This window comes from Callithrix jacchus, chromosome 13 (genome assembly GCF_049354715.1).
Source record: "Callithrix jacchus isolate 240 chromosome 13, calJac240_pri, whole genome shotgun sequence".
Classification (NCBI taxonomy): domain Eukaryota; kingdom Metazoa; phylum Chordata; class Mammalia; order Primates; family Cebidae; genus Callithrix; species Callithrix jacchus.
The window spans coordinates 67,304,225-67,325,157 of record NC_133514.1 but is presented as its reverse complement, the minus strand read 5'-3'; the positions used below and the strand labels follow the sequence as shown (position 1 = coordinate 67,325,157).

General features: G+C 40.4%; 1 protein-coding gene across 21 annotated transcripts in view; it reads left to right on the top strand.

Annotated features, from left to right (window-relative positions):
• The window catches only part of OSBPL1A (oxysterol binding protein like 1A), a 237,688-nt gene that overhangs the window by 180,432 nt on the left and 36,323 nt on the right, over window positions 1-20,933 (top strand). The window lies entirely within an intron of this gene.

Sequence of the window (20,933 nt, the reverse complement as noted above, 5' to 3'; positions counted from 1 at the left end):
TTCTTTCTGTAACGTTGAGATTGGTCATTGGGTTCGGTCATTGGCAGTCTGACGCATCCAAGATAAAGCTGCCTGACAATCTTTCATCTAATGATTTCGCAGCTGTTGTTGATCATTGTCTTCATCCTTATTTCTTAGGTGCTACAAAACAGTGATCTTTCGATTCTGTCATTCCTTCTTATATTTATTAGCTGGAAATCTTCTATAAAGAAGAGCTTCCTTCCGGATATAGTGGCTTACACCTGTAATCCCAGCACTTTGGGAGAAAGAGGCAGGTGGATCACTTGAGGTCAGGAGTTCGAGACCAGCCTGGCCAACATGGTGAAACATCGTCTCCATTAAAAATGCAAAAATTAGCTGGGCATGGTGGCGGGTGCCTGTAATCCCAACTACTAGGGAGGCCGAGGCAGGAGAAACACTTGAACCCAGAAGGCGGAGGTTGCTGTGAGCTGAGATCGCGCCACTGCACTCTGTCCTGGGTGACAAGAGCGAAACTTCATCTCAAAAAATAAAAATATATGCCGGGTGCGGTGGCTCACGCCTGTAATCCCAGCACTTTGGGAGGCCGAGGTGGGCGGATCACAAGGTCAAGAGATCAAGACCATCCTGGCCAACATGGTGAACCCTGTCTCTACTAAAAATACAAAAAGTAGCTGGGCATGGTGGTGTGTGCCTGAAGTCCCAGCTACTTGGGAGGCTGAGGCAGGAGAATTGCTTGCACCCGGGAGGTGGAGGTTGCAGTGAGCCAAGATCGCACCACTGCACTCCAGCCTAGCGCCTGGTAGAGTGAGACTCTGTCTCAAAAAAAAAAAAAACAACAACAACAAAAACAAAAAATAAAAAAATAAAGAAGAGCTTCCTCCTACCTCCTTACAAAGTGATCTATATATTGATTTCCTAGCATCCTCCAAAGGTGATATATGAGCCCATGGATTGGATTTGTTTAAATCTATTACAGTATCTTTCCCCATCTTTGGTCAGAGGAAGCCCCTCTGGGTTGGCTTCTGTGTCCATCTGATAGGATCCTAGTTGGTTTCACTGGTAATTTTTTTAGTTATAATTTGTAGCCAATAACTCCATTGTCTTTGATAGTCGCCTTGCTTTCTGATAAGAAAAAAATGTTTCAGGCTTACATTGTTTGTTTCCTGCCCCAGACACAGAGTCAGCTATTTCTCTAAGGAGCCGTATTTCATTGTAGTGGGAAATAATATTTAGAAACAACAGCCTGAGCTGTAAGGATGTTCATTGCTGCTGCAGTGACTGTTGTTTTCAGTCTTACTCCTCGGAGACAGCTTTGTTGTGGATCATCCTTGTTCTTTTTAAAGAAAAAATAAGTGATGAACCCTAAGCAAAAACAGGCAAATAAAATTGTTCTTGTTCTTTCTTTTAATTTATATGAAAATATCTTTGAATTTTGGGTGTTTATATTGTCCTTTGAAACTGGAGTTTAAGAAAGAGGTAGCTGGAATGAAAGTACTGATCTTAGAATAACATTGTTTTCTTATGGTAAATGTGAAATAAGAAAAATTGCCCATATATTTAAAACTCTCCTTGATTTCCATTATATTTTATAAGGTTATTTCACGGTATGGTTAAATTGAAACATGGAACAGTTTTTCTTTATCTTTCTTTTTCTTTTTTGGAGGTGGAGTCTAGCTCTGTCGCCCAGGCTGAAGTGTAGTGGCGCAATCTCAGCTCACTGCAACCTCTGCCTCCCAGGTTCAAGCAATTCTCCTGCCTCAGTCTCCTAAGTAGCTGGGACTACATGCATACTCTGCCACGCCCGGCTAATTTCTTGTATTTTAGTAGAGATGGGGTTTTACCATGTTACCCAGATTGGTCTCGAACTCCAGAGCTCAGGCAATCTGCCCACCTCGGCCTCCCAAAGTGCTAGAATTATAGGCGGGAGCCACCGTGCCCTGCCGATTTTTAATTTTATTGAGAATACAAAGGTGTGGCTGGTCTCCACACAACTGGTCGTAAAGTTACATTGTAAAATGTGAATAGGTGAGGAGAGACTGTAAGCTCTGTTATTTATTCCTGGGTCCTTTGATACTGCTTTCCCCATTCAGAGGTCTCATTATTTTCTCCTTTTTATCCTTAGACTTTTTCAATATCTTAAGTAAATATTCGATTTCTATTTCAAGTTTACTTTATAAACACTTATAATCCTCAGAATGTCAACAGAAAGAAGCAGTTAAATCGTTATTAAAATGTATATTCTTGCTCTGTTTATCCGAAGACGTACCCTCTTCCCCCAGCCTTCCCACTCCCAACACACATGAACATAAGATTTTGAGTGCTGGCCAGGTGCAGTGGCTCACGCCTGTAATCCCAGCACTTTGGGAGGCCGAGGTGGGCAGGTCACGAAGTCAAGTTATCGAGACCTTCCTGGCTAACATGGTGAAACCCTGTCTTAACTAAAACTACGAAAGATTAGCCAGGCGTGGTGGCACACACCTGTAATCCCACGTACTAGGGAGACTGAGGCAGGAGAATCCCTTGAATCTGGGAGAGAGAGGTTGTAGTGAGCCGAGATTGCACCACTGCACTCCAGCCTAGGCAACAGAGTGAGATTCTGTCTCAAAAAAAAAAAAATTTTTTTTTTTGAGTGCCTAGGAAATATCTTTCAGAGTAACCATAGTCTTTTAAAGATCTGCCTTAACCTGTTTATTCTGCCCACATCTTCTAATAAATCATAGATTGGGTGTCTTGACTTCTGGTGACTCAAGGGATTTGGTCTCTACAAATACATTGAAGTATCTTTTTCTTTGGAGCTATGCCAATCTAAATTTTGCCTAAAGGAGAAAGTTGCCTCAGGGGATGCAGAATTCTTCAGTATTATTTGCTTTGCTTGTTAGCTCAGGAGGCATTTTCCTCTTTCAGAGAACACCATATATAATAATAATAATTTGCAAGGTAAATAAGGAAGTGATTGTTTTAAATAATAACATAGGTCCTTTAAAGCCTAGTCGGTTGGTTTACCTTTAGAATCTTCAGAAAAATTTAGTTTATACACAACTCTTTTCAAAACACATTGATTGTATAAAATGTGACCTGTTCTCACTATCTGGGCTATAACCTGCCATTGTATCATGTTGATATAGTGCAGTGTTCAGCCAGGATTTGAAATTTAGGATGAACTTTCCATTTTACCATAGTAAATTTCAGATCTGATTGTATGTTTTAGAACATTGCATGATCTTTCTCAGCAGAAAAAAACCCGCTTTAGGAAGGGGAAGAATGCAGTACAGGTATTTTACTATGCTCAGAGCAATCCGCAAGGAAACACAAGTGAAAATAACATAAATGTTAGAGAACCCTAGAGATATTATGTGTTATGTATCACAGAGCAGGAAGGAACCAGAAACTCAGCTCCCTTCCTAGAAATTCTATCCCTCTGATGGTAAGCAATCAAAAAGCATCTCAGATCATTTATAAATGAAGTTAAATCAGGCTGAAGAAGTAGCTAAAGCAAAACACAAACAAATTGTTATATTTATTCTGAAAAAGTAGGTATGGTTTAAAAGGATGTTAGTCTGGAAAGTTCAGAGCCATGAAAAGCGACACAGTCATATTGGCAGACAGGCACTTCTGTTATTCAGTCCATCTCTGCTTCCTTTTTTGTTTTCTCTTGCGAAGTATTTTTTCACAGTTTTCCCCAAACCCCTGTTTTGGTGATCAGAAATCCTTGTCTTCAGTGTTCCAGATAACATACAGCCTATTAAAACAGCCTTGCTTCAGAGTTGCATTCAAAGATGAATTTTCATTGAGAATTCAAACCTGCATTGTAGTAGAGAACTTTAGGTCTCACCAAACCGCCTGCTGCTGCCACCAGCCTCCTAATCCAGCTGGAGCGTGTTCAAGTTTTGAAACAGGACATTTCTCAATAGAGAGCCCAAGAGATTTCTGTTATAATCAGGAAGAGCTTCTGGTTTTTTTGTTTGTTTATTTTTTGTTTTTTAGTAGAGACGGTGTTTCATCATGTTGGCCAGGATTGGTCTCAATCTCCTGACCTCGTGATCCTCCCGCCTCAGCCTCCCAAAGTGCTGGGATTACAGGCGTGACCCATCACGCCTGGCCAGGAAGAGCTTCTTTCCCCTCCCCAACCAACAAAATTACCAGTAGTAAGACAGCTTTGGATCCTTTTTGGAACATGGAGAGGTGTTAGTAGAAGATTTGTGCACACCACCTTGAAGGCTCTTGGAGAGCGCCACACTGCGGGAGACCTAGTTAATCCTGTAGGGATGACAGTAGTTAGCTCTGATCTGGGCAGCATTCATCATGCACTTCATTAATCTCTCTGTTGTTCAGACCATTTCCTTTAGGTCCAAACGACCATGATCTACTCTGACTTTTCACTTAATTTCGTTGACTTTGCATCTGTCTGTTACAGCACCCATTGCATGAAATGTAAGTTATTCTTAGAGATAAAGGTGAGCAAAGAATAGTGACCTTGTCTCTAGGTTAAGGTCTGCCTTTCTGTTTCATCTTTAATTCCTCGGGACTGTTCTGAACAAGGTGAAACAAGCCTGCAGTAAGGTGAACAGCTGCCTGACGTGATATCTTTTTAGTAAACTTAAAGACTGGTTCTGGAATATTTTTTCATCAGTTCCTTTTTGCTTTCAGATGTGAAGATTCTGTAATCCAGCTATGGTGATAAACTAGCAGAAGTAGAAAGGAAATATTCTGTGTTCTTGAAGCTTGACAACAAATTCTAAATTTTAGAAATCCATTGTGAAAATCAGTTTAAAATTGTGTACATACAATGTTAACTTATTAATGTCAAAACAAGTACAACCTCTTATAAAACAAGACCACCCTAACCTTTTTACTGTGTAGAGCCAGATTTGCTAAGTGGTAATCATAGACTATACATAAGTAATTTAAAAGATCAAAAATGAAAAATAATCTTAAGTTATAGAAATATTAGCAAAATTAAGTGGTAATATCAGTTAATTACATCAATTTTTTTTATTATTATAATCTTGAGACAGTCTCACTCTGTCGCCCAGCCTGGAGTGCAGCGGTACAATCTTGGCTCATTGCAACTTTGCCTCCCGAGTTCAAGCAATTGAATTTCGAGTAGCTGGGACTGTTGGGATCATAGGTGACTGCCATCACACCTGGCTAATTAGTAGGGCCACCACGTCCTACTAATTTTTAGTAGAGACAAGATTTCATCATATTGCCAGACTGGCCTGGAACTCCTGAGCTCAGGTGATCCACCCGCCTCGGCCTCCCAAAGTGCTAGGATTACAGGCGTGAGCCACTGCACCTGGCCACATCAAATTATTAAAATAGGAAACCAAGTGATTGGATTTTTTTCAAGATTCATAACTAAAAAAGGTATATGACTAGTCTTAGAGCACTTGTCTTAGACTTGTACTGACCTGCTTCTAAGATGCTAGGCTAATTTTAGTTAGAGAGGTCTGACAGCGGGTTAAATACCCAGCTGTTGAGTCACCTTCATCTCTGACTAAGCTGTAAGATATGGTGTTCATTTATACTGGGCTTCAGAATGGCATTCTAGATATGCAGAGAGAACTTTGTGATGACTGTGTTTGTCTGAGTTCAACCCTGAAACTAGGTACAGGGTACATTACTGTAACACTCATGCAAGAAGAGTTTTATGCGATTGGCCTCTTTAAAACCAGCCTAAATTCTGCTTCTGTTTAAATGGGGATAGGCAAGTTTCAGAAATTTAATTGTATAGGTAAATTTTAGACACTTGGTGTCGACTTCTGTATATTAAATTCATTACATATTTCATATTAAGATAACTTTGAAGATCTTGAATCTTCACATATTTTACAGCTAAAGTTTTAATTAATAGTACAAAACTGAGGAATAATAGGTTCTTTTTTTTTTGTTGGGGGGAGACGAGTCTCGCTCTGTCACCCAGGCTGGAGTGCAATGGTGTGTGATCTTGGCTCACTGTGACCTCCACCTTCCGGATTCAAGGGATTGTCCTGTCTTGGCCTCCTGAGTAGCTGGGATTACAGGGGCCTGCCACCATGCCCAGCTAATTTTTGTATTTTTAGTAGAGACTGGGTTTCACCATGTTGGCCAGGTTGGTCTCGAACTCTTTACCTCGTCATCTGCCCTTCTCAGCCTCTCTAAGTGCTGGGATTATAGGCATGAATCACTGCGCCTAGATGGAATAATAGTATTTTTAAGACTGTGAAATAAATCTCATCAACTTTGGAGGGCAAACGTTTTCCCTTGTGTGAGGGCATCATTTTCATTGTGATAAAATCAAATTGCAGCAGCTTAAGGTGAGATTCTGTGGGTTATGTGACTAAAAACCAGTATTTACTCTCAGATTTAAATGTTAAGGTAATATGAAAAATCACACTGAACTTTTAGACAGTCAGGTGAACTACAAAAGATAAGTGTTGGTTTAAATTTTTGAATTCTCTTATTAAAATAAGATGATATTGATTTAAACTATCTTAGTGATTTAAAATATTTTTAAGCCCACTTAGCGGAAGTGCCAGGGTTTTAAGGTTTTTGAAGCATATTCCAGAAATGAAATAATGCTTTGAAACAGAAGTATCTCAGCTGTAAACATTCCTGTATACTTTACTTATCCAGCTTCCTAATATCCTTAAAACCTCATAGTAGTTGAAATGCAGTCAATATTTATTGAATGAATTGATTTTTTTTTCTTTTGAGTTGGAGTTTCACTTTTGCCCAGGCTGGAGTGCAGTGGCACAATCTCGGTTCACTACAACCTCTGCCTCCCTAGTTCAAGCAGTTCTCGTGCCTCAGACTTCCAAGTAACTGGAATTGCAGGCATACACTACCACGCCCGGCTAAGTTTTGTATTTTAGTAGAAACAAGGTTTCACCATGTTGGCCAGGCTAGTCTCGAGCTCCTGACCTCAAGTGATCTACCCACCTCAGCCTCCCAAAGTGCTAGGATTACAGGCATGAGACTCTGCACCTGGCCAAAAAAAATTTTTTTTTTCTTAACTGCCTTGTTCCAAAGTTTCTTAAATTTGTATTGGGAAAAGGGAAAGCCCTTCCGCTGACTGTCTATGCCAGCAGTTCTAGAAAGTGGAGATTTTGGACCTTTGTGGTGGGGAGTGGGGCTCCCCAAGGCTCTTTTAGGGGACAACAAAGTTATAACAGTTTTCATTATATTACTAGAAAGTGTGCCTTTTTCCTGTCATTCACTTAAGTGTTTAATATGAAGTTTCTGGACTACTTGATTTATGAAATCGCAGATTGAATGTAGAAACAGTTATGAGAATCCAGTTATCCTTTGTTAATCCAGACATTTTAAAGATTGCAATAATGTAAAACAGTGTTACGCCTCTAAGTTATTTTTGTTTTGGAAAATATAGGTTTTTTTTCCTATAAAAATGTTATTTAGGTTAGCATTATTACTTTTACTAAATGAATTAATAAGTCAAGAAATTGTTTTCAGCTTTTTAAACATTTGGTAAATAGCAATAGATAAAATCCGCATTAAAAGAAAACTATGCCAGGTATGGTGACTCATGCCTGTCATCCCAGCACTTCTGGGGGCCAAGGTAGGAGGACCACTTGAGTCCAGTAATTTGAGACCAGCCTGGGCAACATAGGGAGACCCCGTTGCTAACAGAAAAGAAAAAAGTTAGCTGAGAATGGTGGCACTTGCCTGTGGTCCCAGCTACTTGCAGGGCCGAAGCAGGAGGATCACTTGAGCCTGGGAGGTCAAGACTGCAAGTGAGTCTTGATTGTGCTACTCTATACTCCAGCCTGGGTGGAAGTAAGACCCTACCTCAAAAAAATAAATAAAAGAATGAGACGGGAAAGGGAAAGAAAACAAACTAACTCTTTGGGGTCTTCAGTGAGGTTTTTGGGGGGTCTTCAGTAAAGTTTGGTTTGGTTTGAGACAGAGTCTTCATAATCCAGGCTGGAATGCAGTGGCACGATCTTGGCACACTACAGCCTCTGCCTTCCAGGTTTAGGCAGTTCTCCTGCCTCAGTCTCTTGGGTAGCTGGGATTACAGGTGCATGCCACCACGCCTGGATAATTTTTGAATTTTTAGTAGAGATGGGGTTTCACCATATTGGCCAGGCTGGTCTCGAACTCCTGACCTTGGGTGATCCACCTGCCTTGGCTTCCCAAAGTCCTGGGATTATAGGTGTGAACGGTGTGAGCCACTGAGCCTGGCCTCAGGGTCTTCAATAATTTTTAAGAGTTTAATTGACCTTAAGACCAAAAGTTTGAGAATTGCTAATCTATACCAACAAGTTACATTACATGATAGTTTCTTTTTGTTTCATTGTTGCAGTATAACTTTTATATATGAAAGTAGCAGATCTTAACACATAAATTTGGTGAGTTTTGTCTGGTGCACAGACCCATGTAACTAACATCCCAGTCAAGATATGGAATGTTCCATCACTCCAGAAGGTTCCCTCTGACTGCCTTTCAGTCGATCTCCCACTCTCCCTCCGTATATAGCCACTGCTCTAATTTCTGTCACTATGGATTAGTCTTGGATAGCATTATGAATGAATCATAGAGCATGTACTCCTTGAGTATGGCTTTAGTCACTCAACACCCTGTCTTGACTTTCATTCCTATTGTATAAATCATTGCTCGTTCCTTTTTATTGGTGAGTGCTGTGCTAGTTTGAATATTCCATGATTTGGCTTATCTATACTCCTGTTGATGGAATTTGAGTTTTTCCAGTTTGGAGTTATGAACAAAAACACTTTTATAAATGTTCTTCTAGATACCTTTCTGCAGAAAGTTTTCATTCTCTTCACTGTGTAGGAGTAGAATTGTTGGGTCATAGGGGAGATGTATGTTTACCTTTGTAAGATGTTATTGTCCTGTTTCCTGAATGTGGACCATTTTGCGCTGCAGTCAGCAATACGTGAGAATTTCAGCTGCTCCATATCGTCACCAACATTTGATGTTTTGTAGGTATGACATGGTATCTCATTGTGTGGGTTTAATTTATATTTTCTTATTGATTTTGAATGCTTGTCCATGTTTTTCTTAGCCATTGTTTTCGTGAAGTGTCTGGGACTTTTGTCCATTTTAAATTTGTTTGTATGTCTTTGTATCATTGATTCATAAGAATACTTTATATATTCTAGAGGCTAATTTTCTATCAAATACACAGATAATGAGTATTTTTTCTAGTTGGTAGCTTGCCCTTTTGTTTCCTTAATAATGAACAGAAGTCTTTAATTACTGCTTTGAGCAGAGTCTTTAGTTTTAATGAAGTTCACCTTGTAATTTTTCTGTTATGTTAGTGCTCTCTTGGGGGTTCTCTCTAAGTAATTGTTGCCTACCCCAAACTTTCAGTCACTGCCCCAGTGGCTCTTTGGTATCACCGATGGTTTGTTCTTGAAGTTAACTTTGTCAGTGTCTTTTGAAGAGAATGACAGAAGAATGAAAGGTATTTAGGCTGGGCGTGGTGGCTCAAGCCTGTAATCCCAGCACTTTGGGAGGCCGAGGCGGTGGATCACGAGGTCAAGAGATTGAGACCATTCTGGTCAACATGGTGAAACCCTGTCTCTACTAAAAATACAAAAAATTAGCTGGGCATGGTGGCGCGTGCCTGTAATCCCAGCTACTCAGGCGGCTGAGGCAGGAGAATTGCCTGAACCCAGGAGGCGGAGGTTGCGGTGAGCCAAGATCGCGCCGTTGCACTCCAGCCTGGGTAACAAGAGCAAAACTCCGTCTCAAAAAAAAAGGTATTTAGAGCACATCAGAAATTCTGTAATGCAACATTTTAATTTCTCAGAGTAAACAGTAGCCTTTTGTTGTTAATACTATGGAATAATTGTTACTTATTGTAAATGTGTGTGGGACAGTTTACTCATTCTAGATCCCTAATTAATAGAAAAGCATCTGGTATAAGGTTGATCTCAGCAATGTGTGCTAAATACCTATATTACAAGTTCTATGCCATTCACTGCTCATTCAGCAGGGCTTGGACTCTAATAGTAATAGAGTTAAGTAAGTAAATCTGCTGCAGCAACTTTACATGTTCTCAAGAAATTCATGGTAGGTGAATAACAGTGTTTACGGGAACTCTTAGCCTTTCAGACGGAGAAAATGTTTTGTCTTCTCTGTGTTTTTTTATGACCCAACAAGGACAAAGAAGGGGTAGAAAGATGAATGGTGAATTTCTAACAGTGGAATTTTGTACTTTTCAAATGACTTGTAAGTCAGAATGTATTTATCCAGCAGGGAGATTGCTAGGCTTTTCTGCTCATTATTTCCTTTTCAACCATTGTTTAAAGTATAGACTTGTGAGCTGTATCCCAGATGAACTATGTAAAGATTTTTTTCAAGTAAGATTATGCATCATTTGTGAAAATGAAGTAAGACTTTTTATTATTACAGTAATTTACTCTACATAATTTTAAAATCTACTTTTGTGAATTTAAGTTTATTTTATAGTTTAATGACTTCCTAATTTGGAAGACTGTTTTGCTTTGAGTGTTTTGTAAACATCAGCAGGGCAATAGAAATTAAAGATACAAGCTGTGTCATTAAATTATGTTTAAATTGGGACTTGTAGGCAGGGCACAGTGGCTCATGCCTGCAGTCTAGCAATTTGGGAGATTGAGGCAGGTGGATTGCTTGAGGCCAGGAGTTTGAGACCAGCCTGGGTAACATGGCAAAACCCTGTCTCTACTAAAAACACAAAAATTATCCAGTGTTGTGGCACACACTGGCACACAGTGTAGTGCCAGCTACTCTGGAGGCTGAGGCGCGAGAATTGCTTAAACCCAGGAGGCATAGGTTATAGTGAGCCAAGATTGTGCCACTGCATTCCAGCCTGGGTGATAGAAGGAAGGATTTGGAGGAAAGGAGAAGTTTGATAGTTGGGAAGAGAGATGATAAGTATCTAATAGCTCCAAATTGTTAGGCACACACAAGCGCAAAACACACATATGACAATATACATGTATATATACAGACTGTCAATGTAGTTACACATGTGTTGAAGTCTGTTTCTCTGTGAAATAGTTTTCTTAGATTTTTAGTTCATTTGATCTTGAATCAGAGGTAAGAATTAAGTTGCTTTTCACTTTTCTAAATATCCAGATCAATATCCTGCTACCTAAAGTTATGATTCCTACATAATACTTGATAACAAACACTTATTTGTTAAATGCAAGTGAAAATGTGTGTTAAATTGGTTTTCTTTGGGAGGCCGAGGCAGGTGAAATACGAGGTCAAGAGATCGAGACCATCCTGGTCAACATGGTGAAACCCGTCTCTATTAAAAATACAAAAAATTAGCTGGGCATGGCGTGCGCCTGTAGTCCCAGCTACTCGGGAGGCTGAGGCAGGAGAATTGCCTGAACCCAGGAGGCGGAGGTTGTGGTGAGCCGAGATCGCGCCATTATACTCCAGCGTGGGTAACAAGAGCGAAACTCCGTCTCAAAAAAAAAAAAAATGGGTTTTGAAAATATTCTCTTAATAAGTGGCGTAAGAGGCTGGGTGCAGTGGCTTACGCCTATAATCCCAGCACTTTGGGAGGCCAAGGCTGGTGTATTACCGGAGGTTAGGAGTTCAAGACCAGCCTGGCCAACATGGCGAAATCTTGTCTCTACTAAAAATACAGGAATTAGCCGGGCATAATGGTGGGCGTCTGTAATTCCAGCAACTCGAGAGGCTGAGGCAGGAGAATCACTTAAACCTGGGAGGCAGAGTTTGCAGTGAGCTGAGATCCTGCCACTGTGCTGCTCCAGCCTGGGCCACAGAGCGGGACAGAAAATGATTGTTGTGTTCGTCATACCTCACTGCTTACTTATCCATACCAGTTTTTCATTGTTTTTCTTTCTTTGGTTCCATTGTAACTTGAGACATTAGGTAAAATCATTTATTTTAAAACTTTGAGCACCTGTCATATGCAAAATATTCTGTACCCTAAAGGCCACAGAGGAGAATGAGACATAATCCCTAATCTCAGAGTCTTGGAGGGGAGGGGATTACACTCTATGAGTGGCAGATATGTAAAAAATAGCAGAGGGAATGAATATAGAGAAAATGAAGAATTGGGAAATTTAAGCTGAGCACGGAACTAGTCAATTTCATTGTTCCAAATTGGAACCTTGGAGTTGCTTTTAAAACCCCATTGCTGATACCATTGGTGAGTCTGAGATCGTTCCGGCTGTGTGCATAAGAGAAGCCTGAATGGAGGAGCATGCTCGAGGTCTTCTCCCAAATACGGGTCGGGAGAGGATGTACCCTCGGATCTGGAGAGGAATGAGTTTAATGCCATCTAATCATGTCAATGGAATGTTTAAGGTATGGTGAAATTAAGTTTGGAATTTATTAGTATGTTTTTTCATCATTTCAATTAAATGAAAAATATTACTTGGACAGAATTGTCTCAGCACTTTCACTCAGGTCATACAACATTAAAACAAAGAATGCCAATGAATTATTAAGTGACAGAAAAGAAAGGGACAGTTCTAAGTCAGAGTCCCTCCCAAGCTGCTTCATTATATCTTAACCACAGTCTTTGCTTAAAGACTCAGCCTGGGTGGCAGAGTGAGACTCCTCTCAAAGAAAAAAATAAAAGCCTTCCTAGGGGAAAGTAGCAGGTGGTGAGAACTATTGCTTTTTCTGCTTTTCTCCAGGCAATTGAAACAACTTCATTCCTGTTTCTCTGTGAAAACCTTAATATAGTTATGACAATTGTTTCATAAATAACCATTTTTAGATCATCTTTTGAAACTGTAATTAGTAAATTTTTCATCTATAAAGTAGTAGTAGTTTTAAATCTTTAACAACTCAGGAAGATGATACAGTCTTCCCTGAAATTATTAATAATAATGATAATATCTACTTCATGTTGAAGGCTTTTGACCTATACCAGGCACTGAACTGAATGTTTTATATCACTGACCAATTTCCATATTTAACATAAAATTATATTTGACCACATAATGCACACATATGGAGTGCATACGTATCGTTGGAACAGAATTTTCATTAACAATACCTACCCTTGCCAGATGTATTTGATTTCATTTTTTAAATGCTGGTTATGTACAGTTAAATTGAGTCTATAGACCAGAATGAATGAGCCCTAGAGTTTTAAAAGCACTCTCTGTATGCATTGTTTCCTGGGAACTCTACCATGGCCATATGAAACAATGGTATTGTTATTTTCTAAGAAAAACTAAGGTTTCAGAGTTCTGAAAGCCAGGAGCGAGGGCTGTGGAGTTAAAGAATCCAGTTCTACTAATTCAATTTGTTATCGTGGATACCTTATTTAATAAGATTACTTTGAGGATTAAATGAGGTGATGCACTTTAAGTGATTAACATAGTCTAAAATGGAGTAAACTCTCCATAAATGTTCGCCATTAGTATTCAACCACTTCATCTTACCAGAACTCTTTAAAGCTAGCCTGGGGATATTTTGATGTCACAGCATTTCTGAAAGTGTTGCTTTTTAAAAAACGCCTGAACTTTTTCAGTCTTCCCTGAAACATACAAATCAATGATTAAGGTCTTTTGAACCGAGATAGAAGCTGGGATGAAGCTAAATAAAAATACGACTACTAAGGTTCCTGGAATTGCGGGTAAGAGCAGTGTTGGAGAGAGAGAGCTCCTCTGTCTTGGAAGGAAGGGAGTAGGGCCACTTCACAGGCCCTGTTTGTGAAAGGCATAGAGGGCACGAGAATCTTAGTCACAAGTGGCTCAAATGAGCAAACAAGGACACGCCCCTTAAAGAGACCTAGCTATCTTTATGTAGAAAGACAGACGTAAGAGAGAAAAATATATATCATTTACAGATTTGGAACATCATGTTCAAAAAAAAAGAAACAGCTTTAGGGTGGGAGAAGCCTTCACCAAGATAGAAAACACAGAAGCTATGTTTTTAAAAAGAGACATACTTGTTTGTAGAAGTTTTGTTTAACCTGCAACTGGTACTGTTTGCAGTCTAGGTGACAAAAGATTGATATCTATCATACACACACACAAAAAAATTCTTACTAAAGGGCAAAATTCAGTGGTATAGATGATATAAATAGGCAGTTGACCATCTGTGGATTCAGATTGTCATTAAGCACATGAAAAATGTTCTAACTCACTAGTGGTCAAAGAAAAACAAAATAACTATGTAAGCATCACTACCGCAGTCAGACCCAAAACCTGAAAGGACAAGAACACTTGTTAACACCAACTCTTGCTGGTGGGAAGAGGAGAGCGTTCATGGACTGCTGGCGAGACAGGAAATTGTTAACACCTTCTCCGAAAGCAGTCTGGCGGCATCTATGGATATGTGAAATAGAGATACTTTTGACCCAGCGATCTTAACCCCAGTGCTCTGCACTATTAAAGTGAAGGCATCAGATTTAAAAAGAATGCATCATATATTGAAATATTTTTGTCGCATTGTTTCTTTTGGCAAAAGAATGAAATGGTGAATGCCCTTCATGGAGAATGACAAAATGTATTTTGATATATAGTATTCTTATGGAATACTATACATTCCTTAAAATGATTAGTATACCATTTGCCATCAACAAGTTTGCATGCAGTATTGAAAAGCAGACCATAGAGAAGCATTATGATTAGTACCCTAGTTTGGAATATTAAGGGCAGCACGCCCCTTTGTGTGTGCACACATGCATGCTCCACATGTGGCTCTTCGGGAACATGTGGAAAAGCACAGAAGAATTAGATGCCCGCTTCTTACTGTGGATTGTATAGGGTGGTAGAGTGGTGGTAGAGATTGGGGAGTGGGGTGGCAGGGGGAAAAACTACATTAAAAAAAATCAGCATGCGTGATGTACTACTTACATATGTATACATGTGCCTAAAGGTATTAGAAAGAAAGGTATACCTGTGTCTATCAACTTGAAGGGGAGTGTCCTTGATAGTTTGTGAAAAAAGCAATGTGACCTATAGGGTAATATGTCAATTTGAAAAAATGCATCTACCTGTATACCCTTGTTTGTATGAAGAAAAGCATGTGGAAAGAAGCACTCGTTTGTTTCTGTTGGTGTTGGAGGGTGTAGGAGGGGAGGTCTAGCTTGTCCTTTATCTCTAGATTGTTTCCTTTGTTATATAATGTATTCTTTTTTGGCTGGGCTCGGTGGCTCACACCTGTAATCCTAGCACTTTGGGAACCTGAGAAGGGTGGATCACCTGAGGTCAGGAGTTCAAGACCAGCCTGGCCAACATGATGAAACACCATCTCTACTAAAAATACAAAATTAGCTAGGCATGGTGGCACATGCCTGTAATCCAGCTACTCAGATGGCTGAGGCAGGGGAATTGCTTGAATCCAGGATGCAGAGGTTGCAGTGAGCTGAGAGCGTGCCATTGCACTCCAGCGTGGGCAAAAAGAGGGAAACTCTCCAAAAAAAGTATTATTTTTTAATTTGAAAAATAATCATATGCCATTACCATACCCCCCTCTGATTTAGTTGTATTTACTACCACTTGGTATATACCTGAGAAGACTGGTTTAATTATATATGGTCTTTTGGTTTTGACACAGAACTTGAATTTCTAAAAATTTAGAGTCAAAATTACCAAATGTTGTTAATTAAGAAATTCACCTTTTTTTTCTGGAATACCTGTTAATAATGAATGTTTTTATCTTGTCTGTTGGGAAAATACTGAATGATAGCTGTTCATTTATGTTTCACATATAGATTTTGATAATAACATATATAGCTTTCCCAAGTAGGTAGATTTGGTTTGGCAAATTATACTGTAAACAGAACCACAGGACCAATGTTAGACTTGGAATAAGTTATCTGTAACGCAGGTGGTGAATGAAATATCCATAATACACAAAAAACTCCTACATAGTTAGAAGATAATTTAGTGGACAGATGATATCACCATTGACAATGAGTGTTTTTTATCTTAGAATGTTTGTACTTTATAAAAATAGCAAATAATTTTTAAAAAATTCTTTAAAGCTGACATGTAGGTAAGAAGTTGAATCTTCATTTCCAAGAGGCTTTAATTGTCCTAGGCATTTTTCTTAGTGCAGATCTAGCTGCCAGAAGGAGGAGGATTGTACAGCTGTGTAGCTTTGACTTAGATTTGCCCCAGGTCACGCAGCTGGGCGGTAGCAAGAGTGTGCTCAGTAGCTCTGGTTTCCATTCCACGGTTCTTTTATATCCTCCATGAAAGAGATGATACTCTCCCACCTCCTGCCAAGTATAAGGATACCTCAGTAAAAATATGCATGTGTATACACAGGACCCAGAAGAGCTCATATGTGTCTCACGAAAATCAGGTAGCAGACCTGGAAAGCATGAAGCACCTGGCAGCTAATTCCAGGTGAGGCTTAATGGGCCTACCTTTGTTTTGTCATCTTTTTCTTCTTTTCAGGGGCCTCTGAGAGCAAACAGTGTTAAGTGTTTATGTTTAACCTAGCAGTCCATGGAGCAGAGGCAGGAGGTGGGCTTGGTGTCCGGCAGGTAGATAAAAGAGATCTGTGTAATTAGGTGAATTTTCGAGGCTCAGCTTCCAAATAACATAAAATTTCTTTCTTTCTTTTTTTTGTTTTTGAGTTGGAGTCTTGCTCTGTTGCCCAGGGTAGAGTGCCGGGGTGCAATCTCAGCTCACTGCAACCTCTGCCTCCCAGATTCATGTGATTTTCCTGCCTTAGCCTCCTGAGTAGCTGGGACTACAGGCATGTGCCACCATGCCCAGCTAATTTTTGTATTTTTAGTAGGAACAGAATTTTACCATGTTGGTCAGGCTGGTCAAGAACTTCTGACCTCAGGTCATCCGTCTGCTTCAGCCTCCCAAGTGCTGGGATTACAGGCATGAACCACCGTGCCCAGACCAAATAACATATAATTTCTGCCATCCAAATGACATTTAAAGATTTTGGGGGGCCGGGCACGGTGGCTCACACCTATAATCCCAGCATTTTGGGAGGCCGAGGTGGGTGGATCACGAGGTCAAGAGATCAAGACCATCTTGGTCAAGAAGGTGAAACCCCGTCTCTACTAAAAATACAAAAATTAGCTGTATTTTTGCATGGTGGTGCGCGCCTGTAGTCCCAGCTACTCGGGAGGCTGAGGCAGGAGAATTACTTGAACCTAGGAGGCGGAGGTTACGGTGAGCTGAGATTGCGCCATTGCACTCCAGTCTGGGTAACAAGAGTGAAACTCCGTCTCAAAAAAAAAAGATTTTGGGGGATCGTGATCTCCTGACCTTGCCAAGTTTCCAGAACAAGGGGGATTCAAGCACAGCATTTATTAGTCAACACTTCTTAAATTCATGTGGTTCTTTAGGTCTGTCTACAATGCTGTGTAGTGGGGAAATAACGGTGTGCTAGCAAGTGGAGCCATTCGCATCACATAGACAAAACCAGTGTGAGACGCTTCATTTAAAAACCAGTTATTGTGCTGTTGTCTAAATAGTCGTAATGTCATCTGTATGGTTGAAAATAGAACCAGGACACATCACTGCCAGTCCCTGGTACAGGGTGTGTTCTCTCTGTGTGAAGAGAAAAAGGAAGCATAGAATGCAGGATAATGACCCTCAGATAAACTCCACGGAAAGAGAATCACTGACTCTGCTTTCAGCCTGAAAATTCTGATTGCTGCTCTCATCTGTTCTTATTTCTGCCTGGAGTAACACCACCATCCAACATCATTAGGGAATTCTCTCTCTCTCTCTCCTTTTTTTTCTGGCAGAGGGAGTGAAATTTTTAAATATGGAAACACATCTTTTTCAACACAAATTATTTTTTTAGAACTGACCCTCCTACTTTTTTTTTTTATTATTATTTCTCTACTCCCTCTGCTTCTTCAAATAACATTGCACAAGCTTTAGCATTTTTTGATGATTAGACTGTGGACTTTTTTGTCTGTTCTTGTCTTTAGACTGGTAAAATTGGGCAGATTTTTGTTCCCCCGCCCTATTCTTGAAACAGCGTAACCATTTCGTTTTGAGAAGTAATCACAGAGATCCATTCCATCTGGTACAGTAGCCACTAGCCACATGCGGCTTTTGGGTACTTGAAATCTGCCGAGTTTGACCGAGAAACTGATTTTTTACTTAACTTTAATTGACATAAGTTAAATTGCAAAATGAAGCAGAAACCATATTTTCATTAAACACAACTTTGTTAAGACTAGATTTCATGTTAACTGTTAATTTCATAGCGTGAGATGTGCTCTAAAAGTAGGGTACACACTGGATTCTGAAGACAAAATGGAAAAAGTATAAAATACAATTTTTTATATGTATTATATGTTGAAATGCTAATAGTTTGGATATATTGGGTTAAATAAAATAAATTACTAAAATTAGTTTAAGATGTGGCTACTGAGAATTTGAGATTATACATGAAGCTCTCATTGTATTTCTCTGGCTGGATTTCTCGACCCTGGTACTGCTGCCATTGGGGGTGGGTAATTCTTTGTTGTGGAGCCTGTCTTGTTCCCGGCACGATGTTCAGCAGTATCCTTGGTTGAGCTGAGTGTCTTTCTGTGCCCTGACTGGTAGAATCCTCCAGCCTCTGTCTGAAACCCTTCCTTAAGAAGCCTCTCTCATCTCCTGTTTTTAGAATTAATTGTGAGACAGGTCTTTATATTAGCCACCCTAATATAAGCATTCACCTGCAGTCAAATTCCTTCTCTCTTGAGTAGCACAGGATAAACCAAATTCTTTACAAAAGAGGTAATGTCTAATAGATCTTATACATTACAAAGCTCCTTCCACAAATACTTAAAACTCCCACTTGGTGCTAGCCATCGTTCTAGGCAACAGTGCTGCAGCAGTAGACAGAACATGAGTTCTCATGGAGTTTACATACTGTTTGGGGGAGGGACGTCATCAATAGGTCAGCAAGAGAATGTAGCTTATATCATGTCAATCAATGCATGGAGAAGGAGGATGAAGCAGGCCGAGGTGCATAGCAACTGGGGGAATGGATTTATTACTCCTGCCATCCCAGGGCCTGCTCTCCGATATTCTAAGACCTGCCTTGTGCCCACTGTTCCCCAGGCCTCTAGCTTTTATTTCCCTAGCTTCGCACGTCCCTCAGCACTGCTTGTAAGAGATGTTTTCCAGATATTTGGAAAAGATATTTGCCTTGCCTTGGATCAGTCCTCCTGCATGAAAGTGTTCCAGTTTCTTTTAAAAGTGGCACCTAGGGCCAGGTATGGTGGCTCACACCTGCAATCCTAGCACTGTGGGAGGCTTAGGTGGGTGAATCACCTGAGGTTAGGAGTTTGAGACCAATCTGGCCAACATGGTGAAACCCGTCCGTACTAAAGATACAAAAATTAGCCAGGTGTTATTTTTTGGCAGGTGCCTGTAGTCCTGCCAGGCTAGAATGCAGTAGTGCAATCTTAGCTCACTGCAACCTCTGCCTCCTGGGTTTGAGTGATTTTCCTGTTTCCTGTGGCGGGTGCCTGTAGTCCCAGCTACTCAGGAGGCTGAGGCAGAAGAATCGCTTGAACCTGGGAGGCAGAGGTTGCAGTGAGCCGAGATCACACCACTGCACTCCAGCCTGGCATGGTGGCATGCACCTGTAATCCCAGCTACTCGGGAGGCTGAAAATCACTTGGACCCGGGAGGCAGAGGTAGCAGTGAGCTAAGATCACACCACTGCATTCTAGCCTAGACAACAAGTGTGAATCTCCATCTCAAAAAAAAAAAAAAGAAAAAAATAGATGGAAAATTTGGTTTATATACGTCTCTGAAACTATATTATACATGCAAAGGATAGATAATGGCCAGGATTCTTATTCCTGGTATCCATTGTTTGTGTCACAGAGATTGATAGTCTTGGATAGTGGGGAATATGATTTAATTACCATCTGTGGCCACTTATCCAGCAGATTAGTTAGATGGCAGATCTGCCAAATGAGCAGTGTGTATTCCTAAAAAAGAAAAACCAGAAGAATTCCACCATGGAGTCTTCACTTAAAAATGTCAATTGTATCAACTTCTATACAACTAGTTTAATTTAAAGGTTCTTTAGAAGATGATTTTTAAAATATTTAATATTTTAGCTACATGGATATATTTCAGGAGGCAACTGGAAAACTTTTTATTTTATTATTATTATTAGTTTTTGAGACAGAGTCTCACTCTGTTGCCCAGGCTGGAATGCAGTGGTGCGATCTCAGCTCACTTCAGCCTCCACCTCTCAGGTTCAAGCAATTTTCCTGCCTCAGCCTCCTAAGTAGATGGGATTACAGGCATGCACCACCACGCACGACTGATTTTTTTATTTTTAGTAGAGATGGGTTTCACCGTGTTGTCCAGGCTGATCTTAAATTCCTGAGCTCAAGTGATCTGCCTACCTCGGCCTCCCAAAGTCCTAAGATTACAGGAGTGAACTACCACGCCCAGCTGGCAACTGGAAAACTTTTTTTTTTTTTTTTTTGAGACGGAGTTTCACTGTTGTTACCCAGGCTGGAGTGCAATGGCACGATCTCGGCTCACTGCAACTTCTACCTTCTGGGTTCAAGCAATTCTCCTGCCTCAGCCTCCTGAGTAGCTGGGATTACAGGCACACGCCACCATGCCCAGCTAATTTTTGTATTTGTATTAGAGACGGGGTTTCACCTCGTTGACCAGGATGGTCTTGATCTCTTGACCTCCTGATCCACCCGCCTCGGCCTCCCAAAGTCCTAAGATTACAGGCTTGAACTACACACCCAGCTGGCAACTGGAAAACTTGAATAACCGTGTTCTAGAAAGTTGGCCGGGGCACCTCTTGTACACCCCTGATTGCTGATGGTGCTGCCATTCTGCTCCGTGGAAATGGGGTGGCTCCCTGCCCATCAGGACTGGCTGTGATATGCTGCTTATCCAAGCCACAGACTTTCTGCCCCAGGAAGCCACATCCCTCTGGCTACTTTTAAACACCTATAGAGGCTTTGAAGATGGTCTTTCGGTAGAGGTAAATTTGTTTTAAAGTTGTTAAATTTTGTTCAGGGGAAGTACTGATGT